Here is an 11,593-nt window from a genome sequence, read left to right on the forward strand (position 1 = left end):
ATAATTCGCTTGCGCGTAGGGGTCTTTAGCAGTGGGAGGAAACCGGAGGACCCGGAGAAACCCCACAAGGTTGGACAGGCGACCCTACTCCTTGTTACGTACAACCGGGGATTCAAAACCACGCCAGTCGACTCAATGACAGACTTTATGATACAGCGTGCGCACGCTAACCATTCAGCCCCTCATCCCCCCAAGATAAAGTAGATAATCGAGACCTAGTCTCTAGTGTCAAGTACCGTTGCTACAATAATAAACAATCTACGCTACATCTTCAAACATTCATAACCTCGTTCAAAATAAAGTATTCAATAAATTAATTTTTCGTAATCTATTTTGGAACTATTATAGAAATGACCTTTACGAAATGACCTAGTTTGTGTCGAGTGGACGTTAAACCTTATTTCTCTCTCTCTCTTACATTATGCATCTTTATTCAACCGTTGTAAAAAAAGCTGTATTCATCTTGCTGTTGAGTATGTTTATTTCGAGCGGGTGTAAAGCCTTAAGTAAGTAGAAGAAGTTCGTTGGTGTTACGTTGTTGGTAATGTCAAAGAGCGGTCGACATGAAACGTGGTATCCTTGTACTTTGGACAGCTGTTCATTGAATTCCAAGATTGTGGCGGTTTCTAGTCCGTACACACGTACTTATTTTTAAAAAAAACTATTGAAAGATGAGAATAAAAAAGAATAAATTAATTAATGGATAATTGATCAATCGAAACAGAGAGAGAGAGGGGGAGGGGGTCTTTAGCATTGAGAGGAAACCGGAGGGCCCGGAGAAAACCAACGAGGCTGGACAGTCGATCCCACTCCTTGCCAGATACAAGCGGGAAATAAAAACCACGCTACTTGATTCAGTGACATACCTTAAGATCTAAGGCACACGAGTTGAACCATTCGGACACCCTTCCCCCTTCAATCGAAACAAAGAATATTAGAGGTATCTCATTGTTTAAATTTGATTTATTTACAGAATAAAAATCACCATGAAAGTTTTCGTTCTTTTTGCTGCTGTATTGGGCTGGTAGGTGCTATATTCATCTTCAAATATAATAATAATAATAATCCTCTATTTATATAGAGCAATAATACTAAAACAGAAATTTCTATTGCGCTTTTTCCCACCTTTTTTTTTAGCTGACATTGACCTTGACATTGAATGAACCTTGAACTTTGCAACTCGATTATCACAGGTAGACATTTTAACCTGAAAGCGCGAGGCTTGGTATTCGCGATGATCGAGGAATCTGATAGGCTCACAAGTTGGGCTTGTACCCAATCAAAATAAGTGTCGCAATATGCAGGGTATTATGTGAAGGCCTTGATAAGATGAACGTAGTTAAAGCGAGATCAAGCCTTCTATTGAAGATGTCGTCCCAACGGAACATCTGTACGTTGTCCCTTACCTGGCCCACCGAGAGAGACAAACCACGCCGTAGCAAATATCCCATTGCTGAAAAAAATTGATTCACTACTTTATAAAAAAAAAAATATATATATATAGAAGCAGTGGGTAAATACTGATAAAGATAGGGCGAGTTATTTGACCCTGAATCGGATTCAGAGCAGTTATTTTATAATCTCGATTACTTAGTCACAGATTACCAGCCACCCGTGTTAATAAATTGCTGTTGTTTTTAAGTCCTCGTCCAATCTGATTAAAACACAGATCCTATTTTTTATAGTTCAAAATTGCGTTTTACTTGTCTTTACTACACTAGGATCTGCGAGAGTTGTTATATAACCGGCGTTCAGGGTGACGTGAGGGATTAGTCAATGAAACGGTCTGTTACGGCGAGGTTTTGGCGTGAGGTTAACGGAACTGTGGGTAATCCACTAGTAATACTAATGCTGATTGGTTAATCAAATGTCTGACGTCATAGACTCACTTGCCGCTCGTATGACCTCTGACGTGACCTATCGCAACAACCAGTCAGATCTTCATGTAGTGTAGACCATCAGAAGTATAAAAAAAGACGAAACGAAATATAGATCTGTATTTTAATCAGATTGGTCCTCATCCGAGTACTCTCTGCCAAGGTTAAGGCGCAGACATACACCAGACTCACTCTTATGCAGAGCTCCCACTTAAAAAGTTTCTCTGTCGGTCATTTTTGAAAACACACGAAAACTTTGCAAATTAAATTCGTATTTCATGTTTTTTTATGGCAGGCTATCGTGAATTCGTGTGTCTAATCGTTTTGTCAGCAGGGTGTAAGACATAGTAGGGCTTATAATAATAATTTAGTAATGAAATATTCCCTTTGGCTCTTTAAATAGGCCTAGCTTTTATTATCGGAATTTCTTACTTGGTTAGAATCTTCGGTTCGCCAAAATTCAAGAACATTCTCAAAAACATTCAAGAACAGTTCCCCGAAACTTTGTAAATAGGTAACTTTGTCATTGGGCGTATTCTTTGATAGTCGAAAATTATTTTCTTTTGTAAGTTGCTTAGCAGCACCATGTGACCATGACAACGCCCATGATTTAACAGAAGAACATGTCATCAATATGGTTGTTGTTGCCATGGATACCGATGGCAATGGTGTTATCTCAGAGATTGACATATTGACTTATTTCATTGGACAATTTGATCACAACGGTAAGTATCCGTTTTAAAGGCGGGTTTGGTGAACCCTATCATTGAGTAAATTAATGAAATGAAATGGGCTTAACGTCCTACTGTTCTTCTCCGACTGGGCTATTGTAGACGGGCATACGCCATACAGTGTACTATGAGGGAAATTTTGCCACCGCAGCGGCACTATGAACTACTCTTATACGAAGGGATCTTTTACGTGCTCCCCAATGTGTACACGGGGCCTCGGTTTTTCGCACCACCCGAAAGGCTATACGTCGTCACTTGCTAGTGGCTCCAGAACTTTTTTGACCAACGCAGGGATCGAACACGGGACCGCCAGGTTAGTGAGCCAACGTCTTACTCACTTAGCCACCGTGGCTTCCCATTAAGTAAAGTGTCGTGGTTTAGATCCCAAGCAACCCTAACCACGTGGCTTTTGACCAGGTTTCCCAGTTTCCTCCAACTCCTAAAAGCCCAAACTTCCAATAGCCCCAACTCGCTAGCGAATTATTGAAATGAAATTGTACCATATGTTTATTTGGTTGACGGAATTTGATACACACCAATCAATGTATAGTTCAGCAGTACAGTGGTACTCTCTCGCGCGCGGGGTTGGGTGGCCGAATGGTTAGCGTGTACGTTGTACCAAAAGGTCTGTCATTGGGTCAATTGGCGTGGTGTCGATTCCCTCGTTGTACGTGAAAAGCTGTATGGTCGCCTGCCCAATCTCATGAGTTTTCTCCGGATCCTCCGGTTTCCCCCCACTGCTAAAGATACCTACGCTAAAGCGACTTATTGAAATAAAATTGAACCATATGTTAATCCCGAAATGACCTAGTTTGTGTCGAGTGGACATTAAACCCCATCTCTCTCTCTCTCTCTCTCTCTCTCTCTCTTAGATGACGGCGATGACGTCATGCTCTTTTCTTGTCCATAGGAAATTAAATATAATGAGGTTGTCACTCAAAATATTCATTGTTATTGTTTGTTTGTATTAAAGGTAACTTGCAGGTGGAATCCACTGAATTTGTTAAACAATGGCACGCCACCTTCCATGATTCTCCAGCTTTTGCTCTGCACGTTTTTCAAAGTATTAATACCAATAATGATGACCACCTTGGTCTCTCCGATGTTGATCCTTTAGTCGCCAGAGTTGACACATCAGGTAATTAAAAAAAACACCCGTCCACATGGGCCCGTAACTAAAGGGCGGGGGGGGGCTTCTGCAAAAATTTCGCCCCCCCCCCACCCCGCGTGAAAAGATTGTCGACCATAAAAAAATTCCACCCCTTTGAAAAAAATAATCGGTAGTGGATACTCAGTGTTTCCACTAATACGGTTTTTATCCAGATTCCTGGATTTTTCACCTGTTTCAGATCTTCAAATATAGGGTATTTTGGGGTTTTCTGGTCAAATTTTCTTCAAATGAGACCACGAAAATTGACCTATTTCTTCGGGGGTAAGACGTCAGGTTCGGGTAATAGTGATGGTTCGTCTGCATTATCGTGCTTGATTCAGGACCCAGAGTGCAGGAAATAGCGTTTCCGGTAGTCCAATTTTGAAAAAGGACCTCCCCCCCCCCCTTAAATATACATTGTCCATCATTTTTACAGCATCCCTGAGAACACTTCCCGCCTCCCTCGTTGCTCTGAGCTAGTTACGGCCCTGCGTCCACAGTAAACGATACGAAATGCCCCAGGTGCTATTTTCATTTCGTTCCGTGATAATGAAGACGGACATACACCATGCAATGTGCTATAAGGGATGTTGCATCCGGAGAGCGGCGCTGCGGACTACCCTTGTTTTGATAAAATGGACGATATATACTCTTCACAAAAAAGTAGGGGATATTCAGAAACAATACAAAACTGCGGAAATGTACTGCTGTTTTATTAGAGGTAACCAGTGTGTGTTAATAACATGCCAATTGCCTACACATGAACATAAATAGTTCATAGGGGCGGCTTATCTGTCGGCCCCATTTCACTCGCAAAGAGATACACTGTCAAAAGTGAAAATCGACGTTTTTGATTTTTGTCTTAATAATGAGTAATTGCTCCACCAATCCTCAGACATTCAGCAATTCGTCGTGGCATGCTCCTAATCAACCGTCCAATCACGATTTGGGGCAATCTGACCCACTCCTCTTGCAGTACCACGGTCAATTCTTGCAGTGTTGTCGGTTGACGTCGACGAACACGTCTCTTGACCAAATTAAACGTAACGCAGTAAAGCAAAGATACGCTAAACCGTAAATCTTATGCAGGAACCGATAGGAAAGCAAACATGGATAGATAAACCAGCACGCGGCAGTTTTCATCAACCCTTCCTTGAAGAGTCAAATTTGACAATGAACCCCTCCCACGTGTATGGCGCTATTGCGTGTCTCATGTACAGCTCAGTGGTTCTGTTGGGACGACAAGTTCTTCATCTGTGATCATACTCTCTAGGCATGTCAAATGTCCATGACTATTTTTATCATATCGCAACCTGCATAGGTATTTGCATTTCAATATCCACTACTTTTTTGAATAGTATATATCTCCTACTGCCGACTGGGGACGTGAAATGAATTGTCTAAAAATGCTACTATTAATAAATAATGGGTAGATCGTATCCTATAGTTTGTTTCCATGGAAACAGTCAGATCAAAAACTAGATTATGTCAGATGATAGTCTGGTTTTAACACTGGTATCCTATCGTAAGTTTCCAATGACACTAGGCTCCCATCGTTGGGTTCCATGGAAATGGCCACGGCAAAAGCCATTCGGTCACACTATACGGGTCCGGTTTTGACACTAGTCTCCTATCGTTAGTTTTCATGGAAATGGCCACGTCAAAAACCATTCGGTCACACGATGTATTTACAGTATCAGTCAAGTCATGTCTTATATTTCAGGTGATGGACAAATTCAAAATGGCGAATTCAAGACCTACCTTGAAGCAGTAAGTATCTGAACATTCAAGTACGGTTCAGTAGTGGACCCAGGATATTTGGTTTAGGTGATGTCTCTGCCACAGCCCGGGAGGGGGGGGGGGCTCGGGGGTCCTACTCCCTGATAATAAAAAAATCTGGTCCATATCTGATTGGTATAGTGAACGAAATTACTGTTATTTGTGGAGGGGGGTGGGGGGCTAGGGCCACTCGGGCGTGCTATATAATGTACCACTGTTTTGTTCGCCGGAATCCATCTTCGTAAACCCACATACCCCCGCTTACACTTCACGTCAAATCTGATATAGTTGGTAACTATTTAATTCGAGGTGTTCGTTGGGTCGGGTTAAGCTTGCATGGGACCCTTGTATCAACAGTAAAAAGGGGGCATATTCTGGGTTATTGCAGCCTCATCCCTTTAATCTGAGTATGTATATACAATCCTAGCCTGTCAGGTCAAATCAAGGCAGGGCACAGCGCATGTTGTCTGCGAATCATTTCTCCCATAACACACATTGCTCGTTTAACCTTGGCTCCCACAACAATCTGATTACAATACAGATCTATCTTTCGTTTCGTTTTTTTTATACTTTCGATGGCCTCTACTACATGAAGATCTGACCGGTTGTAGCGGAGGGCCGCGTCAGAGGTCATACGAGCGGCTTTTGACCCTATGACGTGAGACATTTGATTAACCAACTAGCGTTGATGTTTCTAGTGGGTTACCAAAAGAATCGCCGTAACAGACCGTTTCATTAGGTAATCCCTCGCCGCATTCAGAACGAGAGTTATATAACAACTCTTTCAGAGCCTAGTGTAGTAAAGACAAGTAAAACGAAATTCGAGCTATAAAAAAATAGGATCTGTGTTTTAATCGGGTCACAGAAAGGAGTGCCAACGACTTAATTTCATGATTCTGTAAGAGAGGGAGATGGGGTTTAACGTCCACTCGACACAATCTAGGTCATTTCGGGACTAAAATATGGTTCAATTTTTTATTTCAATAATTCGCTTGCGCGTAGGGGTCTTTAGCAGTAGGGGGAGGGGGTATCGGAGGACCCGGAGATAACCCACGATGTTGGTGCGGCGACCGGGAAATCGATACCACGCCAGTTGACTCAATGACAGACCTTATGATACAACGCGCACGCGCTAACCATTCGGCCATCCCCCCGCCACCTTCGTCCACTTCTGCTGTTGAGACATATCTGCTGTGTGGGCGTATTTCAACGCTTTCTAGGTTTATCTAATACCCTCATGTTGGTGATTTATTTGTAGATTTACAACGCCTGTTAGGAAGAAGGAGACAGAAGAACGAAGATTGTAACTCATCGGCGATTTTTCACCTGAAACAGATAAATTGCCTTTCATTAAAAAAGTGTTTAGATTTATTTTTTTTTGTGTCAGGTTATATACTCGTTTGTGGATGGAGGTGTAGAGGGGTTTAACGCCATACAATGTGCTATGAGCCAAAGTGTGTCCTGACAGTGGCGAAACGACCATCTCTTATTTAAATAATCCAACTGTGCACGCCAGGGGAGACACATGGACTAAGACTAGTAATTTTTCCCCTTATTTCATGATGTAGTGCGAATTATAAATAGACAATTTTTCCCTTAATTTTTTTCTCCCCTCTTCCTGCATTTTTGGGTTGACTTTTTGGTCTAGAATTGGAGAAAAGGGGTCAAATTTGCAATTTCATAACAGTTTTGGGTAATACTGATGATATTACAGCTGAGGGATAGGGGGTGTAAAGTGCCCTTCTGCAGAGCAATCATTGTGTCGGAAGTGAGATTTTCACCCCAGTCAACTTCAAATCCGCGTAGCAAAAAATCTAAATGGTCAACCCCCTACAAAATTATGATGAGGAGATTGCCAAATGTTGTCCCCATTGTGAGTCCACACATTAGTCAGGGGAGACACCTTATCCGCCCTTAATAAATGTGTTATTTTTATCGACCAATCAAATAATTCTATAAATTTTCTATAGATAGAAAGCAAATAGGCGAAGGGAAGTAACTCTCATTTTAGTGCCGAATCATGGTTGCAAACTTTTTCAAAATATTTTAGAACATCGTTTTGTGTGCATTTCACGTCTTTGATGTTAATTTCTTGCAAACATTTTCATAATCGAGCGTACATGCTGCTGTATTGTGGTAAACGTAACCAATGACGCTAAGGCTTATATATAATCGAGCGTATACATACTGCTGTATAGTGGTAAACGTAACCAATGACGCTAAGGCTTATATATAATCGAGCGTACATGATGCTGTATATAGTGGTAAACGTAACCAATGACGCTAAGGCTTATATATTATCGAGCGTACATGCTGCTGTATAGAGTGGTAAACGTAACCAATGACGCTAAGGGTCGTATGTAAACTGTTTTAGAATCAACCTACGTAGCCATTGAAATCATCAAGGGCAGTTAAATTTACTTCGTTAAAATCCCGTAAATGGACCCAGGGGCTACCGTGGATGAAACGGACGTTAAACCCCATTTCATTTCATTTTTCTACACCGTTTAAAAAGCCGAACTTGCATAACCTCTGTGATCTGTCAATTCTATTTTGGCCATCACAAGCAGTTTAGATTCGATATTAACATAATAATTCTGTCACGTTGCCTGGTTTCCATTCCAAGCTTGTACGTGAGTAGAGTCGCCCATCAAACCTCAAGGATTGTTTCAGGGGGGAAGGGCGGGTCTCCTGCTACAAACCACTACGCTCAAACCAATTAACATAGTACTGTATTTTTGTCTCAAAACGACCTAGTTAATCTCTCTCTCTCTCTCTCTCAGGGATACTAGAAATTAGACGTGTCACGTTTGTACTATTAACTCTTATCAAAATTGCGAAAATGGGAAAACTAAAATTACACGAAGATAAGGGATATCACCAATAGTAGCCTATCGCCGTCCTTGTGGGAGAGTGATTAGTTTTGCACTAGAAATGAAATCGACTCTAAACCTTCGTCCGAGATCTCTTTTTTGAATATTAACTGCAGGATGACTTACATACCGCAGAACTAGAGAACCAAGAAAAAAAGTGATACGGGTTTTAACGTCCTTTTTTTCTGCGTCAACTGAGCCTGCACCATGCTGTGTCCCCTTCTTCAACTGGCAATGGTTCTTTTACGCGTATAGATGACATCGGTCCTTCATACCATCTACACGTTTTTCATTGCCAGGAACACTGATCAGCAGTGAATATTTGCTAGGCCACTACAATTACTGAAAGGGATGGCATCGGTGCGGGTTAATTAGCTCGCAATATAATAAAAATGTTAGCCGGGTGAAATACATTTGTCTGGTGTCACCTGGTTAGAGTTATCTTTCCACACTGATCCGCGGTGAATATTCGTTAGGCCGCGACAATCACTGATAAGGATGACATCGATGCGACTTAATGAGCACAAATTGAGAGTTTTGGCGAGGATCCCCCTCCATAAATGAGCCCCAAATATTGACTTTTTTCCTCCGTCAAATTAAATTCTAAAACATTTATTTTTTCAATGTATTAGAAAAATATATAAAGACGTTTGAAGTATTTGTAGGTAAAAATATTTCCTGTTTTAATGTAAATAGGTACTAAAATAGGTATTAAAATGAGTAAGCTATTCTGCTCGAATCAGTAACGTCTTATGTAAACAATGCACGCGCCATTGACGCCGCGTGATATGACGTCATATGTCCAAGGCAGTCATCTTTTACAGAGATATTAGAAGACTTTCATAATACCCTGTGAAACAGATTGTTATCTTTCTTGATGTAGTTTCATGAGGTAGCGCTGTATTCCTCATATGACGGGATTCGAAATAATGTGCTAAAATATTTCTTACTTATGTATTTATGATGATTCCATGTGTTTAAACTAAACAGGATTTTATTTGTGTGGCGTTGTGGCTGGTGTTCCGTTCACCGTAATCGTGTTCGACTAAGCGATTTCTACTGCAAAAAATCATCGCTGAAGTGAATCGCAATATGTCGGATAGGAAGGTTTTGGTATGGGGTAGTCCTCACAGTTGTCGGCTACACGATTTCTTGACTCTTAATGCAGAATATTTGGAATTTTATTGGCGCCCAGAGTTAAGACACATTTCTACGTATTTGTATGGAATTGGCGGAGATAAAGTTGTACAAGGAGAACATGTATTAGAAAAATAAACAAAGCTGTTTGAAGTAGGCTATATCTGGATAAAAATCATTTCCTATTTACTCAGTGTAAATGAGTATATAAAATGAGTTGTAATATGAACGCGAAATCTTTCTTTGTTCTTTTCGTTGAATAAGCAGGGGACTGTTTCACGAAATTTTAACTAAGATAAAATCCAAATTTTAGTAATTTGATTGGATAATATTAGATTGATTTTAGTGCTTAGCCAATCAAAATTGAATTATCTACTAAAATTTGGATTTTATCTTTAGTTAAGATTCCGAGAAACAGGACCCAGATTGTTTTCCCTCTAGTAGGTTGGGTGGAGCTTAACCGTGCAATAACTAGACATGTTCAATGTTATTGCACTTTTTGCTGGTTTACACTAGTTTTAGTAGAAATCATATAAGAGAAGTGGGGTGGGTTTTCTGTGCAATAACAATAAGCATATTGAGCAGTTGTCAATGTTATAGCACGCTTCATGAGTTAACAGGTTTAACCCCTCGGCCTTCGGCCGTGCTATAAATATAACTAAAAGGCAGCATTTTGCCTGGACCGGTTTACGCTACTATACGTTATATAAACAATACATGTGCCATCGAGCCAATGATCTACGTTGCGTGGTGTGACGTCACATGTAAAAGTCATGCTTGAACTTATAAAGGCCAGTCATCTCATACAGAATTATGAGAAGGCTTTCGCAATAGCTGGGTGAAACAGATTGGGCTCCCCGTCCTACATAACTTACAAGGGAAAACAACTCAGTATAGCCGCATTACAAAATAGTATACTATTTTTAGATTTGGCGGTCGTTCAGGACAAAGTTCTGTTCTCGAGGTAAATGTATGGGGGCTCGATTGTCAGTCCGGAAAGTCCCGAGTTGACAGAATTGAAATCAAGTGGTACAGAATTCAGCCGAGAGGGGGGGGGGGGGTAATGGCTGAATGGTTAGCACGTGCGCGCTATATCATAAGGTTTGTCATTGAGTCAACTGGCGTGGTTTCGATTCCCCGGTTATACGTAACAAGGAGTAGGGTCGCCTGTCCAACCTGGTGGGTTTCCTCCAGTTTCTCCTGTTTCCTCCCACTGCTAAAGACCACTACGCTCAAGAGAATTATTGAAATAAAATTGAACCATATGTTAGTCCCTTGATGACCTAGTTTGCATCGAGTGGGCGTTAAGTCCCCCCTCTCTCTCTCCTCTCTCTCTCTCTCTTCTCTCCCCCCTCTCTCTCTCTCTCTCTCTCTCTCTCTCTCTCGAAATACAGCCCTATCACAGTTCTGCCAGTCCCGACGGTTTTTTTTTTTTAGTTTTTGAAGAGATGGAAAAGACCAAAAATATCGCCAAAAATATGGGGTTTAACGTCCACTCGACACAAACTAGGTCATTTCGGGACTAACATATGGTTTTTACTTTTATTTAGCAGTGGGAGGAAACTGGAGGACCCGGAGAAAACCCACGAGGTTGGACAGGCGACCCTACTCCTTGTCACGTACAACCGGGGATTCGAAACCACGCCAGTTGACTCAATGACAGGCTTTATGATACAGCGCGCACTGGGATAATCCGACATTCGGAACCGAGATATCAGCGATTCAGTTTTAGATTAGCCTCGATCGTAATTACTACCATTGGTACGATAATAAACAAAGTCCCCATTATCCATTTTTACGTTAAGTCAACCATCAGAAAACGTATTCAAATCCACTCAATATCACAGACTAATGGTGGCATGGTTATGGTCTGGATAAGTTGATTTAGATAACATTTAAAGCCTAAAGAAAAACCTGCAATAAGCAGATTTATCTCTTGCATAATGTATGTTTAACTCAATGGCAGACCTTATGATACAACACGCATGCGCTAACCATTCGTCCATCCAACACCGGCTAAATCTATTTGTTAAGGCCAGCTCAATT

At 41.1% G+C, this 11,593-nt stretch overlaps 1 long non-coding RNA gene across 1 annotated transcript; it reads left to right on the forward strand.

Moving 5' to 3' along the window:
* Nucleotides 1–970: 970 nt before the first annotated feature.
* Nucleotides 971–5,528, forward strand: LOC126824149 (uncharacterized). The gene is made up of 4 exons (XR_007681502.2): nt 971–1,024; nt 2,448–2,602; nt 3,582–3,746; nt 5,482–5,528. It is a non-coding gene; the product is annotated as an uncharacterized LOC126824149 (long non-coding RNA).
* The last annotated feature ends 6,065 nt before the right edge of the window (nt 5,529–11,593 follow it).

This window comes from Patella vulgata, chromosome 6 (genome assembly GCF_932274485.2).
Source record: "Patella vulgata chromosome 6, xgPatVulg1.2, whole genome shotgun sequence".
Taxonomy (NCBI): Eukaryota; Metazoa; Mollusca; class Gastropoda; family Patellidae; genus Patella; species Patella vulgata.